At 38.0% G+C, this 19,871-nt stretch overlaps 1 long non-coding RNA gene across 8 annotated transcripts in view; it reads right to left on the reverse strand.

Annotated features, from left to right (window-relative positions):
• The window catches only part of LOC106828883 (uncharacterized), a 79,286-nt gene extending 60,227 nt beyond the window's left edge, over positions 1 to 19,059 (reverse strand). For 5 of the 8 annotated variants that reach the window (XR_011499740.1, XR_011499739.1, XR_011499736.1 and 2 more), the window contains exons 1-2: positions 19,009 to 19,059; positions 16,547 to 18,551 (exon numbers count right to left, since the gene is read on the reverse strand). This is a non-coding gene — a long non-coding RNA (uncharacterized lncRNA). Of the gene's footprint in view, positions 1 to 14,982; positions 15,218 to 15,767; positions 15,863 to 16,546; positions 18,552 to 19,008 lie in introns of all 8 variants that reach the window. The other 3 variants (XR_011499738.1, XR_011499737.1, XR_011499741.1) reach the window with 3 other exon arrangements.
• Positions 19,060 to 19,871: the final 812 nt, after the last annotated feature.

Below are 19,871 nucleotides of genomic sequence, written 5' to 3' on the forward strand. Positions count from 1 at the left end.
GATTTCTTAGATACTCCATTACCATGTGTCTCATTTACACATCCTTCTTCAATACTATTGGGACTAATACTGTTCAGAATCTCATTGCTTCACACCTAGATTACCATTACAAATTCCTATCTGGTCTCCCTTTACTGTTTCCCAATATATCTTATACACAGCTGTTGAAAAAATCTTCCTAAAGCACAGCTTTCATCATGCCACTCTCTTGCTCAAGGAACTTCAACAGCTCTCTAGCTGCATCAAGTCAAAACTCTTCAGCTTGGTTTTCAAAGTCTTCTATTATCTCCTTTCCTACCAACACAATACGACCTTACTTCCTGTTACTCTCACACTTGTAACTGCTACTATAGTTACACCAATTTCCTCCTCACTCTTCCTGGATCACACCAAGCACATTCCCTTCTCCATACCTTTCTTCATACCGTTTCCTCTTCTTAGAATGCCCTCCCATCACCTCTTTATCTAAATCCTCCTCTTGTTTAACAACCAATCCTAGTCCCGCCTCTTCAATGATGCTTTTTTCAATTACTGTAACCTTGAGTGCACACGGTGTCTCACACTATAGATAGCTCCCAAAGCACCTGGCACAGCATTGAGCATAAAGAACCCAAATAAGTACTTTCCCAACCTGATGAATATATAAATTAACAAGAACAAAATTCATAATTTTCTTTTTAAAGATTGGCACCTGAGCTAACAACTGTTATCAATCTTCTTTTTTATTTTTTTGTCTTCCCAAAGCCCCCCCGGTACATAGCTGTATATTCTAGTTGTGAGTGCCTCTGGTTGTGCTACGTGGGACACTGCCTCAGCATGGCCTGACAAGCGGTGCCATGTCCATGCCCAGGATCCAAACCAGTGAAACCCTGGGCCGCCAAAGTAGAGCACATGAACTTAACCACTCAGCCATGGGGCCGGCCCCCAAAATTCATAATATTTAATGAACATAATCTCAGTCTCCTTCACTGGCTCCTCATTCTCTGCTCACTTCTTAAATACTATTATAAAAATAGGAATTATAGTAATACCTACCTCATTTAAGGTTGTTGTGAGAATTAAATGAATGGGTACATATAAAGCACTTAGTATAATGCCTGCCACACAGTGGGCTCTCAGTAAATGTTAGCAATTATTATATCACAGTCACCACTCTCTAAACTTGTTTTACTGCAAATAGTCTCATTCTTAGTTAACGGTCTTACCATTGACCTAGGCTCCTAAACCAGGGCCCTTTAAGGCTTTAAGCCATTTTATTGCCATTTAATGGCTTTAAGCTCCTCTTAACTCCTCTCATACTTTCCATATTCACTTAGTTAGCAAAGGACTATCGACTCTTCTTCAGAAGTACCTCTCTGAATCCATCATTTCCTTTCTTTCGTTCAGGACCTCACTTCTTCCTTGAGACAATTCCAACAGCCTTCTACACTAGTCTCCCTTCCTCTGGTTTTTCCCTACCCAGTCTATTCTTCATACTGTAACCAGCTATCTAAAACACAGTTCACTTCCCCTTTTAAAACTTTTCTTGTCTACCAATTATAGAACACAGTTTGGTGTGCAAGGCCCTTTTGTGCTCTGACCCCTGCCTATCCATCCAACTTTGTCTTCTATCGAATCCTTATTCTATATCTACAGTTCAGCTATACCAATCTATCTTCAGTTACAAGAATGGGCCATGCTGTTTTACCACAGCATGCCTGGGTACTTTAATTTCTTCCTGAAATTCCCTTCCTAACCTTGTGCACTTAGTAAATGCTTATTCATTCTCTGTCTCCATTTAATTGCCTTCTCTGTGAAGATGTCTCTAATCTCACTCTCCATTGTCATACTTTATCACATTTTCTCTGCTTATGTTTCCCCGACTACCAGATTATCTTTATTCCTTAAGAGCAAAAGTCCCATCTTATTCATATTTTTATTCTCAGTGTGTTGCATAGGGTCTAGCTTATAGTAAAAGGGCAATCGCTATTTAATGACTAAATAACCCTCATTTCCAGCTGTACTTCCTACTATCCTATCAAATCTATGAAGACACATTTCACTGTCTAGCCTCTCTCCCTTGCTTCTGCCAATCCCTGTGCTGGCAATGTTTTCTACCCCCTCATCTCAGCCTCCTGAAAACCTACCTATTTGCCAAGGGCCAGATCATTCTCATCTCCTATTGCTACCTTTTCTGATCACCATGGCTGGAAATGATCCCTTTCTCGTCCTGTTCTCTATTATATCATGAGATTTTAGGATCGATAAGATCCACAGATCAATGAGATCTACTCTTTGAGCTCAAGAACTCTCTGTCTACTGTGGGGGTACTTAACCTAGGGCAGTGGTTCTCAAAGACTAGTGAATAAAAGTACCACCTAGGGGGATTGTTCAAAATCTTTGGGGCCCACCTCCAAAGATCCTGATTCAGTAACTGGGGGTGGGACCTGGGAATTGACTTTGTAAACAAGCATTCCAGGTGATTCTAATGCAGATGAGTGGGTCTGTACATGCCCTTTGGGAGGTTCATGGACCCCATGATATTACATGAAAACTGTATAAATATATGCATGTATGTGCATATTTCTAGAAATAGAAATTTCTTTAGCTGAATAGTATTCCATTGTATGGACATACCACATTTTGTTTATCTGTTCATCAGTTGACGGACATTTGGGTTGTTTCTACCTTTTGGCTATGATGAATAATGCTGTTATGAACATTCATGTATAAGTTTTTGTTTGAAAACCTGCTTTCAATTCTCTTGGTTATATACCTAGGAGTGGAACTGCTGAGTCATATGGTAATTCTGTGTTTAACTTTTTGAGAAACTCCAACAGAGATTTTTAAGCAAAGAAATGATCAGTAGGATACTAACTACAGCAAAATGTAGAAGAAAGCTGGAATGGGAAAGAGGAGGCAGGAAGATCCCAGAGGTGGATACTGTAATAGTCTAAGTAAGAGTAGATAGGGGTTTAAATTTAAAAAGAGGCTAGAGAAGAGGTAAAATAACTATGTAATATTCAGGATAAGGAATAGAAATAAGTCAAGGAGATGACACTGTATTTGCTAGCTTAGAAAACTAGAGGGATGGTGACATTAACTGAAACTGAGAACATAGGATGGCGAAGAAGTTTAAGAAAGCTCATAGAGCACAACTGTTAAGAGTATTGGCTCTGGAGCCAGACTGCTTAGGCATTCAAATTCAGGCATAGCCACTTACTAGCTGTGTGACCTTGGACAGGTTACTTACCTTTCTATATGTCAATTTCCTCATCTGGAAAATGGAGATAATAATATACCACTTCATCAAGGTGTTGTGAGAAATAAAATGAGTTAAAATATATAAAGCACTTAGAATAGTACTGAGTATATAGTAAGTACTCAATAAATATCATCAACGGTCGCCTGCTGTTGTTGATGATGATGCTATTTGAGATGAAAAATCTAAGTCTGAGTTGCTAAGTGTAAAATGTTTAGGGAAGAAGAGTTCAGTAGGCAGTTAGAAATACTAAATTGAATCTTGAAAAAAGGTACTTTTGGTACAAAGTTACACCATTGGTGTAGATGAGATTTCTCACAGAGAATGTATAAGTAAGACAAAAAAAAAAAAAGAAGGATAGAAATCTCTTTCCTGGGATATTCCTTAACCCATCATCTAAACAGTCCCTTGAATACCAACCTTAGCGTGTTCTTCTTATTATAATCTCCCTAAGCAATCTCACATATTCCCACACTTTTAACCATTACCTAAGTGCTGATAGTTCTTAAGTATCTACTTCCAGTCTTCATCTCTCCCCTAAACTTCAAATTCTTATATCCTATTGCCTGATTAATGCCTCTTCTTTAATGCCCCTAAACATGTCTAAAACTGAATTTATTGTCACCCTGACCACCAAACCTGTTCCTCCTATATTCCTTATCTCAGTTGGTGGTATCATTTCCTCCTAGGTGAAGCCGGAAACCTAGAAGTCATCATCTTACTCAACAATGCCGCCACCAACATATACACGTCTTATTTCTCACTAAGGGTTTTAGTCTATTCTTCTAAAGATCTCTAGAATCCATCCTCTCCAACTCTCCAACTGTCCTAGTTCAGGTCCTTATCATCTTGAACATGGTATAATAACTGTATCCTCACCGGTCTCCCTGCCTTAGATATTGGCCAATTCCCATTTCACTCCTACCTACCACATAGCCACCATAATTATCTGTTTAAAATGAAATTTTCTTCAAACCTACTTGAAGCCCTAAAGGGCTCTTCTCCAATAACCACAGCACTGATGGGGGTTAGCAGTCCCCAGAAGTCCTAGCCTCTACCTCCTCATCCTCATCTTCAGACACTTGCCACTTGCTACTTCTCAGTGCTGTCCAAAATTCATCAACAAGTCAGAGAATCAACCAGTAATTCTGATTTACTCTAGGTTTCCCTTGTTAGAGTAGGAGAGGTAGAAGACATCTTGCAGTGTATTGAAAAGAGAACGAATGAGAGGTAAGGAAGGGCAGACATACACCTAGTGTCAATGTTTTGACAAATTTATCAAAAACATGAGTGACAGGAAAGAGGGAATTTATAGTTTGAGAAGAGGCAGAATATTTGTTTCTAGATCGAGGATTTGAGTTTATTTGCAGACAGGGAGGAAGGAAGCAATGGAGAAGAAGAGAATGAAGATACAAAAGAGGATAGCTAATGGAGCAAGGTCAGGGAGAAATAGGGAGGGGATCATCAAGAGAAAAGATAGCGAGTGCTTTTCTCTATTTCTTATATTGTTTATTTTTTCATAATAAGCATGTATCACTTTTGTAAAACCAGCAAATTCATTACCTTAAATTTAAAAAATAGTTGGAAGAGTTAGACAGGAAGGCCTGAGTCTGAAGGGAAGGAGGTAAAGATGAGTGTCACCATCAGTCAGCTTGAAGATAGAAAATTTCTCACTTGATGACCAATATGTTCTCTGAAGTAGAAGACAGGCTCATGAGAGAGTAAGAAGGCCACAGTGGAGGGCTTAAGAAGAATGGCAAATTCTTAGAAGTAAATAGGAGAGTGAGAAAGGGTTGACAAGAGATAAGTAAAAGGCTGCAGAACAGTACAGCAAACCCAGCTGAGGTTGGGATGCTAATCTTGCAGTAACTCCTATCTACAGGACTATGATGTTTACTCCAGCAATGCTGGGCATGTCAGGAGCAAAGGGGTGAAAGCACATGGCTGAATTTACCCAAGACTGGAGATAAGTTGAGCTGGTGAAGAGAAATTTAACTTTAATACAAAATATATGTTTATCCCCTGTACTAGCTATACCTCATTAAACTTTCTACTCCCTAGACCCTCATACATATTACACTTTCAAATATTTCATAAGGACCCTTGACCAGAGGGTTTTCACACAAGAAGAAAAAAAAGAATACTAGTGATTGTTCTTTCTCCTATATTCCACAACCCAGCTCTTAAGAACTGTTCCCCTACAGGTAGTAGTTTCACCCAATGACTTCTTGTAATAACTCTGGTAAAGGCATAGTCTTCAATTGAAGTGATCCTGGCCTTAATATAATATGTTAATTTCTCGGGTCATTTTGGAGGAACTAGAAAGATTTGTAATTTCCTGCCTACACGCTTCTCCCAAATTATCAACTTTCCCAAACTGTCCTTAGTATCAGTTTTAGGTGCCACCAACTACTACTAAAACCCTCTGGTGTCCATTAAACACACCCTGTAACAAGTCACTATGCCAGCCAGAAGGGGGCTGAAGATAAGGAGCTAGGGGAAATTTGAAAAAGTTTTTTAAGCTAAGGCTTTTTAATCTTACCTTAGTCCCAACATATCCTAATACTTCTTCTAAGAAGAAGGTTATTTTCTAAAACCTAATTAAATATAGAGAAACTCATGGAGTATCAAAGCCCAGAAGGCTGCACATTAGATGCATCTCACATTAAATACAACCACTACAAAAATAAAGAAATTAAAACATTACACTAGAAAATATTCACCTAATACAAAACAAAGCAGTAAAGAAGGACTAGAGAAACAAAAAAGAGATGAAACATAGAGAAAACAAAAACTAAAATGGCAGATATAATTCAACTATATCAATAATATTCTTAAATCTGAATGGATTAAAAGACCACGAAAACATGAATTTATAAAGATACTTGCACCCCTATGTTCATTGCGGCATCATACACAATAGCCAAGACTTGGAAGCAACCTAGGCGCCCATCAAGGGACGAATGGATAAAGAAGATGTGGTATTTATACACGATGGACTACTACTCAGCCATAAGAAATGACAAAATCCAGCCATTTGTGACAACATGGATGGACCTTGAGGGTATTATGCTAAGCAAAATGAGTCAGAGGGAGAAAATCAAATGCCATATGTTCTCACTCATAAGTAGAAGATAAAAACAACAATAGACAATCACACAGAGACAGAAATTGGATTGGTAGTTACCAGAGGGGAAGGGGGGAGGGAGGAGGGCAAAAGGGGTGATTAGGCACATGTGTATGGTGATGGATTGTAATTAGTCTTTGGGTGGTAAATGTAATCTACACAGGAATCAAAGTAAAATGATGTACAACTGAAATTTATATAATGTTATAAACCAATGTTACTTCAATTTTAAAAAAAAGCAAACGTATTAAACAATTTGATCAAAATGCAGTTATTATCAGATGGATTAAAAAAAAAACAAGATCCAGCTATATACTATCTATAGGAGAAACACTTTAGATCAAGGATACAAATAGGTTGAAAGTAAAAGGATGGAAAACACATACCATTGCAAACAGCAGCCATAAGAAAGCTGGAATGGCAAGACTACTATCAGACAAAATAGACTTTAAGAATAAAATGTTACTAGAGATAAAGAGGGACATTTTAGAATGATAAAATCATCAGGAATATATAAGAATTATACTGTATGTGCACCTAACAACAGAACCTCAAAATGTATGAAGCAAAAATTGACAGAATTGAAGGGAGAAATAGACAATTCAACAATAATAGTTGGAGACTTCAATATCCCACTTTCAATAATAGAACAGGACAGAAGATCAACAGGGAAACTGAAGACTTAAACAACACTATACACAAACTAGACCCAACAGACATCTACAGAACACCACATCCAACAACAGAAGAATATACATTCCTCTAAAGTACACATGGAACATTCTCCAGGATAGATTATATGCTAGGCCTCAGTAAATTTAAAATGACTGAAATTATACAAGCGTGTTCTCCCATCACAATGGAGTGAGATTAGAAACTAATAATACAGAAACTAATAATAACTGGCGCAGCAGTTAAGTTGGCACATTCTGCTTCAGCGGCCCGGGGTTCACCAGTTCGGATCCCGGGTGCGGACATGGCACTGCTTGGCAAGCCATGCTGTGGTAGGCATCCTACATATAAAGTAGAGGAAGATAGGCATGGATGTTAGCTCAGGGCCAGTCTTCCTCAGCGAAAAAAGGAGGAGGATTGGCAGCAGATGTTAACTCAGGGCTAATCTTCCTCAAGAAAAAAAAAGAAAAAAGAAATTAATTATAAAGAAATTAAGAAATTTGGGAACTGACAAATACGTGGAAATTAAACAATGCACTCCTGGAAAAGCAAGGGCTCAAAGAAAAAAAATCACAAGGGAAATTAGAAAATACTACGAGGTGAATAAAAATGAAAACACAACATACCAAAACTTATAGGATGCCACTAAAGCAGTGCATGCAAAGAAGTGTATAGATATAAATGCCTATGTTAAGAAAGAAAGATCTCAAATCAGCAACCTAAACCTCTCTTTGAAAACACTGGAAAAAGAGCAAACTAAACCCAAGGCAAACAGTAGGAAGTAAGTAACAAGGATTAGAATGTAAACTAATAAAATAGAGACTAGAAAAAACAATAGACAAATCAATGAAATCAAAAGTTGATTCTTTGAAAAGATCAACAAAACTGCCAAACCTTTAGCTAGACTGATGAGCAAAAAAGGAAAAAAGATTCAAATTACTAAAATTAGGAAAAAAGTGGGGACATCACTACCCACCTTAGAAATATAAAAAAGATTATTAGGGAATACCATGAACAACTGTATGTCAACAAATTAGGTAACCTAGATGAAATGGACAAATTCCTAGAAAGACACAAAATAAATAAAATTACCCAAGAAGAAATAGAAAATCTGAATAGATCTAAATAAGTAAAAAGATCAAAATGGTAATCAAGGGGTTGGCCCAGTGGCACAGCGGTTAAGTGCACACGTTCTGCTTCAGTGGCCTGGGGTTCACTGGTTCAGATCCTGGGTGTGGACATGGCACTGCTCGGCAAGCCACGCTGTGGCAGGTGTCCCACATATAAAGTAGAGGAAGATGGGCACGGATGTGAGCTCAGGGTCAGTCTTCCTCAGCAAAAAGAGGAGGATTGGCAGCAGATGTTAGCTCAGGGCTAATCTTCCTCAAAAGAAAAGAAAGAAATGGTAATCAAAACACTTCCCACAAAGAAAAACCCAGACATGGATGGCTTCACTAGTGAATTCTACCAAACATTTAAGGAAGAGTTAATACCAATTCTTCACAAACTCTTCCAAAAAAGAAAATAAGAGGGAGAACACTTCCCAACTCATTCTGTGAGGTCAGTATTATCCTGACACCAAAACCAAAATATCACTAAAAGTACACACCAGAATCTCTTATGACTATAGACACACACACACACACACATACACACACAAGCAACATGAATCCAGCTATATAAAAAAAGGAATATAAACTATGAACAAGTAGGATTTATCCCATGATTGGAAGGATGGTTTAACAACCAAAATCAATTAGTGTAAAACACCATAACAATAGAATAAAGGACAAAAACCACACGATCATCTCAACAGACACAGAAAACTGACAAACTTCAAAACCTCTTCATGACAAAAACATTTAACACAGTAGAAACAATGAAGGCTTTTCCCTAAGTTCAGGAGCAAGACAAATATGTTTACTCTTGCCACTTGTATTCAACATTGTACTGAAGGACCTAGCCAGGGCAATTAGGCAAGAAAAAGAAATACAAGGCATACAGATTGTAAAAAAATGAAGTAAAACTATATCTGTAGATGACATAGTCTTGTATATAGAAAGGCCTAGGAAATTCACTAAAAAATGATTAGAACTAATATATGAATTCAGCAGGGTTGCAAGACGTGAGATAAATATACAAAGATTGATGGTATTTCTATACACTTGCAAAGAAAAATCCAAAAATGAAATTAGGGAAAGAATTCCATTTACGATAGCATTAAAAAGAATAAAAGAATTATGAATAAATTTATCAAAAGAAGTACAAGACTTATACTCTGAAAACTACAAAAGAACTTGAATAAGACCTAAATAAATGGAAAGACATCTCATTTCATGGATTATTAGACAAAATATCATTAAAATGTCCATATTCCTCAAATTGATCTACAGATTCAATGCAATCTCCATCAAAATTCCAGCTTGTATCTTTGCAGAAACTTATATTTTGAACCTAAAATTCATATGGACATTCAAGGGACCCAGAATAGCCAAAACAATCTTGAAAAAACAAGAACAAAGCTAGAGGAATCACATTTCCCAATTTCAAAACTTACTACACAGCTACAGTAATCAAGACAGTGTGTTTCTGGAATAAGACAGACATATAGATCAGTGGAATAGAACTGAGAGTTCAGAAATAATTTTTGAAAAGGGTACAAGTACATTCAATAGGGAGAGAATTGTCTTTTCAATGAATGGTGCTGGGAACACCGGATAGATACACGCAAAACATGAAATTGGACCCCTATCTCACATCATACATAGAATTAACTTAAAATGGATCAAAGATCTAAATGTAACATAAGTGTAAATCTTCATTACCTTGGGTTGGGCAATGGATTCTTAGGCATGACACCAAAAACACTAGTAACCAAAGAAAAAAATAGATATATTGGACTTAACCAAAATTAAAAACTTTGGTGCTTCAAAGGACATATCAAGAAAGTAGAAAGACCCCCTCCATCAGTTAAAGGATCCATGGCAAGACAGTACATGTCAGATCCCAGGAGGATAAGAAATGAGACTATAAGCAGGAGCTGAAGAGCTTGGGACAAGGAGGATAAAGAGGTCATAGCTGTAAACTGCATCTAAATTAATTTTCTTATAGTTTTATAGTCCATGACATCCAGGATTATGAAGATCTCTCCAAATGCAATCAGCTTATCTAACTTTATTCTTGAAGGCAATCCCAAATACCCAAATTCTAGAAGGCTCAAAGAGAATATAAAACATATCTCAGACGCTACTTTACTTATGAGAATAACTGCGTAGGAAAGCAGAAGCACAGGTACCTGAGCCACACTTATAATAAAGAGATAATTCAGTTGGGAAACTATGTTTAAAGTACAAAAGTTTACTTGGCGATGAGAATTCAGAGGATGATTTATTTAGACAACAATTTGTGCTTTATTCTCCCTGCTGTAAAGGATCAAAAACCAAGAGGTATTAGACCCTCCCCAATCTAAATCAGTGGCCATATCATGTGTCCAGAATCTAGGCTCCCTAATCCAAGGACCTTAATGACTGTTATGTGATAGAACCTAAAATAAGAAGTTACCGAACACATAGAAGACAAGGATCCCACAGCTCCTGCCATCAGATCTTGTTGGAGAGATGGCAGTTCATCAAAAAGTATTGGTACAGGGCCCGGCCCTGTGGCCAAGAGGTTAAAGTTCTGCATGCTACACTTTGGCAGCCCAGGTTTGCAGGTTCGGATCCCAGGAGTGGACCTACTCCACTCACCAGCCACGCTGGTATAGAGGAGGATTGGCACGGATGTAAGCTCAGGGCTAATCTTCCTCAAGTGAAAAAAGAGGAAGATTGGCAATGGGTGTTAGCTCAGGGTGACTCTTTCTCAGAAAAAAAAATAATAAAAACTGTTGGTATAAAAAGTGGTTCAAAGATATGGGGAGAAAAATGACTCAAATTTGGAGGAAAAGGTTGAAGCTTCTCCAGGACAATGAGAAAAGAAGGTGCTAGATTTCTAGGGAGTAATGAAAAAAAAAAAGAAAGTGAAAAGACAACTCACAGAATGTGAGAAAATATTTGCAATTCATATATATATATGTTAAGGCACTTATATCTAAAATACATAAGACATAATACAACTTAATAATAAGACAAATAATCCAATTAAAAATTGACAAAGACTTTCAGTTTCCAGTCTTCATTGAAGGAGCTTAGAAGTTGCCAATCCATCCTAACAAGTAAAAAGCTGAACAAACTGAAAAATCAGCAACTCTTCCTAGATGTGTCAGAGAAGTGAGGTCACAAGGCAAACCACAGCCCCCCAAATTGGTGAGACAGACAGGCAGATACAGAGAATCACAATTTCCTGGAGCAGAAACCCACGGGCAGAAACCTCCACGGGAACCTGTGCCGTGGCAGAAAAATCGGAACTGTAAGTGACGAAATGCTGTAGGCTCAGAGTGGACAAGCCTGAGAGATTAAAAATCCAGGGAGACCCAGTCATGGGGGACCCATTACTTTTGTGAGGTTTACCTCCAGGTTCTCAAAGGGAAGACTGATGAAAAATCTCCTCAGGATTCCAGCAGGAGGAGGGGAAAGTAATCATTTTGAAATATGTCAGATCATTCTGTTCTACCTAACAAGGCCTGCCCTCAAGAGAAACTACCAGAGCCTGACCTATTGGGGTTTTATCAGAGCCTAACCAACCTGGAGAAAGGGAAATACCCAACTCCTGTCCCCTCTAGCCACCCTGTACCACCTAAGCGGAGAGGAAAAACCAGAAAGACACTTACGAAGTTCACAGTCCAGGGGCGCAGGCTCACTAAAAGACAGAGACCTAATCATAGGACTATAAAGCGCTTCCCCTCCGCCACACCTTACCAGTACATTACTACAGGCCTATTTACTGAAGTTCCTTTTACCTAGTACATCATGTCTGGCTTCCAACAAAAAATTACAAGGCATATCAAAAGGCAAAAAAATACAGTTTGAAGAGACAGAGCAAACATCAGAACCAGACCCAGATTTGCCAGATGTTGGAATTATCAGACCGTGAATTTAAAACAACTATAATTAATATGCTAGGGCCTCTAATGGAAAAAGTATATAACATGCAAGAACATATGAGTAATTTAAGCAGAGAGAGAGGAATATAAAGAATCAAAAAGAATTGCCAGAGATCGAAAACCCTAACAGAAATTAAGAATGCCTTTGACAGGCTCATTAGTAGACTGGACACGGCTGAGGAAAGAATCTCTGATCTTGAAGATACATCAACAGAAATGTCCAGAAATGAAAAGCAAAGTGAAAAAGACTTTTAAAAAGGGAACAAAATATCTAAGAACTGTGGGTCAACAAAAAAGTTTAATATATGCATAATGGGAATACCAGAAGGAGAAGAAAGAGAAAAAGGAACAGAAGAAATTTTTCTTATTCTTAATTGATTTAACAGAAAACAGTTTGCTCAAAATAATAATAGCAACAATGTAGGGGCCGGCCCTGTGGCTGAGTGGTTAAGTTCATGCGCTCTGCTGCAGGCGGCCCAGTGTTTCGTCGGTTCGAATCCTGGGTGCAGACATGACACCGTTCATCGAGTCATGCTGAGGTGGCATCCCATATGCCACAACTAGAAGGACCCACAACTAACCGGGGGGCTTTGGAGAGAAAAAGGAAAAAAATTAAATCTTTAAAAAAAATAGCAGCAATGTATTCAATTATGCATGTTTATATGTGTGTATATTTATATATGCATATAATAAGAGAAATGAATGACAGCAATGATACAAAGGATGGGAGGGAGGAATTAGGATTATTTTGCTACTATAAGGCACTCACTCTACCTGTGAAATGGTATAGTGTTATTTGAAGAGTGGATTTGGATTACCTGTAAATGTATATTGAAAACTCTAGGGCAACCACTAAAAAAATAAATTACAAAAAAGAAGTATAGTCAATATGCTAAGAAAGGAGACAAAATGGAATCATATAAAATGTTCAATTAAAACCACAAAAGGCAGAAAAATAGCGGAAGACAAAAATAGGAACAAAGAACAAGGGCAACAAATAGAAAACACTAATGAATATGGTAAAAACTATCACTTTGAATGTTAATAGTCTAACTGTACCAATTAAAAGATAGAGATGTCAAAGTGGATCAAAAAACAAGACCCAGCTATATGTTGTCTACACGAAACCCACTTTAAGTATAAAGACATATATAGATTAAAAGTAAATGGGTGGACGAAAATATGCCATGATAACACTAATCAAAAGGAAACAGGGCTAGCTATATTAATTTCATACAGAGCAGACTTCAAAGCAACGAAAGTTATCAGGGATAAATAAGAGCACTACATAATGATCAAAGGACCACTTCTCCAAGAAAACATAACAATCCTTAACGTGTACGTGCCTAACAGCAGAGACCCAAATTATGTGAGGCAAACACTAATAGCATTGCAAAGAGAAACAGATGAATCCAGTATCTTAGAGACTTCGACACCCTTCTATCAGAAATGGACAGATCCAGCAGTCAGTAAGGATACAGTTGAACTCAACAACACCATCAATCAACTGGATACAATTGACATCTATGTACTACTTCATCCAACAATAGCAGAACACACATTCTTTTCAAGCTAATATGGGACACTCACCAGGATAGATCACATTCTGGGCCATAAAACACACCTTAACAATTTAAAGAACAGAATTTAAAAGAATAGAAATTATGCAATTCCTGTGGTCAGACCACAGTGGAATTAAACCAGAAATCAATAACAGAAAGATAACTAGAAAATCCAAAAATATATGGAGATTAAAAAACACACTTATAAATAACAGATGGGTCAAAGAAGAAATATCAAGAGAGATTTTTAAATATTTTGACTAAATGAAAATGAAAACACAACTTATCAAAATTGTGTGGGATACCACAAAAGCAGTGCTTGGAGGGAAATTTATAGCATTGAATGCATGTATCAGCAAAGAAGAATGATCTAAAATCAATTATCTAAGTTTTCACCTTAGGAAATTAGAAAAAGAAGAGCAAATTAAATCCAAACTAAGCAGAAGAAAAGAAGTAATAAGAATTAGAATAGAAATCAATGAAATTGAAAACAGGAAATGAATAAAGTCAATGAAACCAAACCAAAAGCTGGTTCTTTGAAAAGATTAATATATTGAATCATACAATTGAATTGTACATTTTAAATGAGTGAATTGTGTGGTATGTGAATTATACTTCAAGAAAGCTGTTTTTAAAAGTAAGATCAAAACTATGGAAACAGTAAAAAGATCAGTGGTTACCAGGGGGTAGGGAGGAGAGAGATGAATAGGTGGAGCACAGAGATTTTTAGGATGGCAAAACTATTCTGTATGATACTCTGATAACAGATACATGTCATTATACATTTGTCAAAACCCATAGAATGTACAACACCAAGAGTGAACCCTAACGTAAACTATGGACTTTGGGCGATAATGCTATGTCAATGTAGGTTCATTGATTATAACACATGTACCACTCTGGTGCAGGATGTTAATTGTAGGAGAGGCTGGGCATGTGTGGGGGCAGGAGGTATATATAGGAACTCTCTGTACTTTCAGTTCAGTTGTGCTGTGAATCTAAAACTGCTCTAAAAACTAAAGTCTATTTAGGGGCTGGCCCTGTGGCCGAATGGTTGAGTTCGTGCACTCTGCTTCGGCGGCCCAGGATTTCGGTGGTTCGAATCCTGGGTGTGGACGTCACACCACTCATCAAGCCATGCTGAGGCAGCATCCCACATGCCACAACTAGAAGGATCCACAACTAAGAATATACAACTAAGTACCTGGGGGCTTTGGGAAGAAAAAAGAAAAAATAAAATCTTTAAGAAAAAAAAAACTAAAGTCTATTTAAAAGGAAATGTTTTTTTAAATCAGAGACTCTTCAAACAGAATGTGAAACAACAACAAAAAAAATCCTGTACCTTTAAACTTCCTCTTCCACGGCTCCTTTATAGGCCTAACAAAACTAGACCCATGGGGCCAGCCCCATGGCCGAGTGGTTAAGTTCGCACACTCTGCTTCAGCAGCCCAGGGTTTCGCTGGTTCGGATCCTGGGCACGGACATGGCACCGCTCATCAGGCCATGCTGAGGCAGCGTCCCACATGCCACAACCAGAGGCACTCACATCTAGAATATACGACTATGTACTGGGGGAGCTTTGGAGAGAAGAAGAAAAAAAAAAAGAAGATTGGCAACAGTTGTTAGCTCAGGTGCCAATCTTTAAAAAAAAAAAAAAAACTAGGTCCATAAAAAGTACAGTCTGTGTCCTCCTTTGCTATTTAGACTGAGAAGCCTACCTCCTCCTTAACTTGAATAGGCTGGCCAGAGGGCCTCATTAGGACCTCTGTTTAGGCTCCCTGTGACACTTCAGCTCCAGGCATTCTGCTTCACTCTACCCAGACAAGTGACCTAATGAATTAGATCCAAAAGCTGATCGGCACTGACTATGGAGAAATCTTTACCTTTTATACTCTTACCATCTTCTGTTTTCAACTAGCATGGTCTGTCTACCTGACCTGTCCATCATTTTGCTATCTTCCCCAAAACTCAAGATCCAAGTCAAACAAACAAAAATATTAAAAACACTAATGGTTAATCTAACTAAAAATGCTAATGTTAAAAGCACTATTTTAGAAGGAAAATGTATAGAAGACCTAATTTGTTACAAACCAGGAAATAAAGGAAGTTACCCTCCTTCAAACTGACCTAATTAGCACTCATTGTAGCCTGATCTCCAAGAGGTTCTGACCCTGAAACTTCTTGCTGCAGGCTGCTCGGACAAGAAATAACTGCATACCTACCTGTGAAGAATAATTCATCACATTATTGAACATCCATCTCGGTAACTCGCCCTCCCACTGCCTGATAATAGTGACCATATATTGAACTCTAAGTATGTGCCAGGCTTCATGCTATACACTTTATATATTTTTTCACTTAATTCTTACAATAACCATGTAAGTATCATTAATCTATCTGAAAGGTAAAGAAACAGGTTTGGAGAAGGTAAGCAATTTTCCTATGATCACACAGCTAGTAAGTGAAAGAGCCAGATTCATTCTCTCTTAACTATTAAATATTAATCTTTAAAATATGATTATCATCTCTATATAGCTAATATTTCATCAATGACACTGCATTACAATTAAACTTCTATCCATTTTAACTTCAAAGCATACTTGCTTCCTATTTAACCTTGCCTTTATAGATATTTTTATTGCAGTTCAATCTAAGTTTCTTCATTCTTGAAGTCACGTCAGGTCCCAAAAAAGACTTAGTTCTCCCAGTGTTTATATTTCATGAATATCACTCTACTGGACTTATACATAACCCCCAGGGTCCTCTCCCCATGATTTGCTGCTTATGGCCCAGGCCTTAACTTCTCTAGGGTCTAAGATTCATATCTATGTTTTTCCCCTTCTTTGCTTTTTTTTTTTCTTGTTCTTTTCTGGAGAACAAGATACTTGTCCATAGGGACTACTCACCTGGCTAGACCAGAATGACACAGACTGCCTCATGAACTGGAATTCTGACAACCCAAGAGCTCAATATCTCAGGTCACAAATGATGAACAGGACTGTACAGGCAATAGCTTTTTTGTGGTCTCTTTTCTGATGGCTGCTAGAATGACAAAAAAAAGAAATATTACATCTATAAGAGTAACCATTAAACTCTTTCATGTTATTAGAGTAGAAATCAATGTAATAAGTCCCCAGCATGACCATAAATAATTTTTCTGCTGTTATCCACCAATACCAAATAGACAGCATTAATATAAAAACAGCTATAAGGCTCATTGCCAATTAACCAACTCTCCTCCTCCACCCTATTGCCAGCAATTACGCACCTCAGTATCCAATTATTTCACTGTTCTTTCAGTTCATAATAAATGATAGCCAGAACTGAAAATCTACCAGATTACTATCACAGCAGTTAATCTTCTTAAGGTTTTCATAACTGGAGCTCTACGTCTCCAATTCAGTCTCATTTTTGTTTCACATTTTCTCTTCTCCTATGCTTCTAGCTACATATCCTACTTATACAGAGGTACAATCATATCAAACAGAGTCAGGGCATTTGAGATCAAAACCCTCACACTAAAGTAGATCTTACACAGTCTTTTATATATTGTGGGTTGCAGATGGTTCTGGAAAAGAATAGAAAAAGATTATTCCAAAAAGTCAACACATTTTTAAAGCTCCAATTTTCTAATTACAAAAAGACCAAAATTTATCACAGTCTACTGGCCACATTCCTACCAAAATTATGATCTATTGTCAACTTCAGTTCCAATGATGGCATTAATAACATCAAATATACACCAATTTTACATTTGTCATAGTCCAAGTATTCCAAAGCTGTCAAACTGCTTCCCAGTTACCAATACCAGTTCCAAAATTTCCCTAAGATCTAAACAAAATAACTTCAAAAGGTTTCCTTAGTACACCACCTAATTAATATTTTAACTATAATGATTCTGTTATATTCTAGATTCAAACTAATCACATAGATTCCAATATTATCTTCTATTACACCCCTAATTGCACCCTCTGCTTACAAAAAAAAAAGAAAGGACTATCCACCATTTCCTAAAACTTTCTTGCCTTTGGCCTTGCTCATCCATTCAGCCTCTATCTCCTCTCTTTAACTCTGGGTGTCCCAAATTCTGTTTCCCTTGCAAAACTCTTAGTTGGAGGCTGCTCACTTTCTTTTACTCACCCTTTTCCATAAGTCAAGATCAGGTCACCATCTTCTCATATCTTCTTCATTGGATCCTTAAAGTATTATTTTACCATCTTCCCTCAACGGCCCTTCTTTCTTCAAAGTTCACACTACTCACTTTTATCACCCTCTCAAATGTTGAATGTCGACTTCCAGGTCTCTCTCCTACATTCACTGAAGACTTTGGTACCAACTGTTTTCCTTTCCCCTTTTCATCTTGAAAGCCTTCATTATCCCCCCTGATGACCTAATGCATCCAAACTTCACAGCTCCTTGACATATCCTATTCTAATTTCTCCATCTCAACTCCAGTTTAATCGTCCATTTCTGTAGTGACACCTGGATAGCTCTACCTCCAAAACCAAACATAGAGTTGTCAACTTAAAAAGCAAACTCACCTGTTATTTTACTCTCCAACGAGCTTATTCAGGAATAACCAAAAGAATTGCAATTTGGGATGTGCATACTATGGTGAACCATAGGCAAATCTGGAGAACAAAAGAGGGGAGCTTGGTTTTATAGAGCAAAAGGGGGAGAAGGGGGGCCGGCCTGGTGGTGTAGCAGTTAAGTGCGCATGTTCGCTTTGGTGGCCCGGGGTTCGCTGGTTTGGATCCTGGGTGCAGACATGGCACTGCTTGGCAAGCCATGCTGTGGCATGCGTCCCACATATAAAGTAGAGGAAGATGGGCATGGATGTTAGCTCAGGGCCAGTCTTCCTCAGCAAAAAGAGGAGGATTGGCAGCAGATGTTAGCTCAGGGCTAATCTTCCTAAAAAAAATTAAAAAAATAAAAATTAAAAAAAAGGGGGGGGGGGAAGTAGGGAGCGGCTGTTTAAAACGAAAGTCCATTGGGGGAAAGTCACAGTTCAGGGCAGCAATGGCTTCTTAACAACTGAGCTGCTGTGTCTCATTGGCTGGGCTGTTGCCAGGTGGGGAGAGAAATCTTCCTTCAGTATTAAAGTAGTTGTACTTCCTGTCAGAGATGCAAGCCCACATCTCCTCTAGTTTGAAGTAATTGAGGATGTATGATACGGTGTGAGAGCTCCCCCTACAGGCCTTCCCAACTCCAACTTAGTTGAGTTATCTTTTGATAACTCAAAACTCATTTTGATAACTCATTTGAGTCCACCGTCAGAACTACTTGTTTTTCTACTTCTCTTACGCCTTACGCTCCTTGAATTTACCCTTCAACTTCCTCAAGGCCTTTAGTTCATCAACCCACTTACCTATTCTCCAAGGCCACCATGTCCCTTTGGGCTTCACTTCCTTCTCCACCTAGGAAAGATTCCATGGACAGTGGGTCTTCAATGACAGTAACCAGCACTCTCAATTCTCCTATCCCCTTGATTTACCACCATACATATTCTGCCAATCTCCACCCACAAATCAACTCCACTATTTATATTTTCCATTCCTGTTTATAGATTACAAAGTACTACAGTCATGTATTGCTTAGTGACAGACATACGTTCTGAGAAATACGTCATTAGGTAATTTCGTTGTTGTGCGAACATCATAGAGTATACTGAAGGGGACCAAAATTTGCCATCCCAAAATATGTCTCTTTAACATGAAGATTATTTTAGGTGGATTATTTTTAAGAAACAAAAGACTCAGAAACTTTTTCTTGCTGCCTCCCCCTTGATTGCCAAACAGAATTCAGATAAAAAATTTGTCTCAGGAAGCAAGCTATCACCTTAGCATAATGTGAACTAGGTGGTAGACAGGGAGGAACCTAGAAAAGCCTGTTTGTTGGGCTCCCCTCTGTGTTCTTCTCTTTCCGTGTAGACAAACAAACACTTGCTTTCTAAACATTTGCTCCTTTTCACCTTCCTGTGAATTGTATTCCTTCCCTTTGAAGTCCCTGACTCTCCCCACCCCCAACATCTTCTTTTCTCTTTAGCTAAGGATGGTATTTAAGCTGAGGGCTTCAGCCATTTTGATGAGTTACTTGGTTTTCCTGGCTTTCTCCCATGTATATATGTTATATTAAACTTGTTTGTTTTTCTCCTGTTAATCTGTCTCATGTCAATTTGGTTCTTACACCAGCCAGAAGAACCTAGAAGGATAGAGGAAAATTTCTTTCTCC

Source organism: Equus asinus, chromosome X (assembly GCF_041296235.1).
Source record: "Equus asinus isolate D_3611 breed Donkey chromosome X, EquAss-T2T_v2, whole genome shotgun sequence".
NCBI lineage: Eukaryota > Metazoa > Chordata > Mammalia > Perissodactyla > Equidae > Equus > Equus asinus.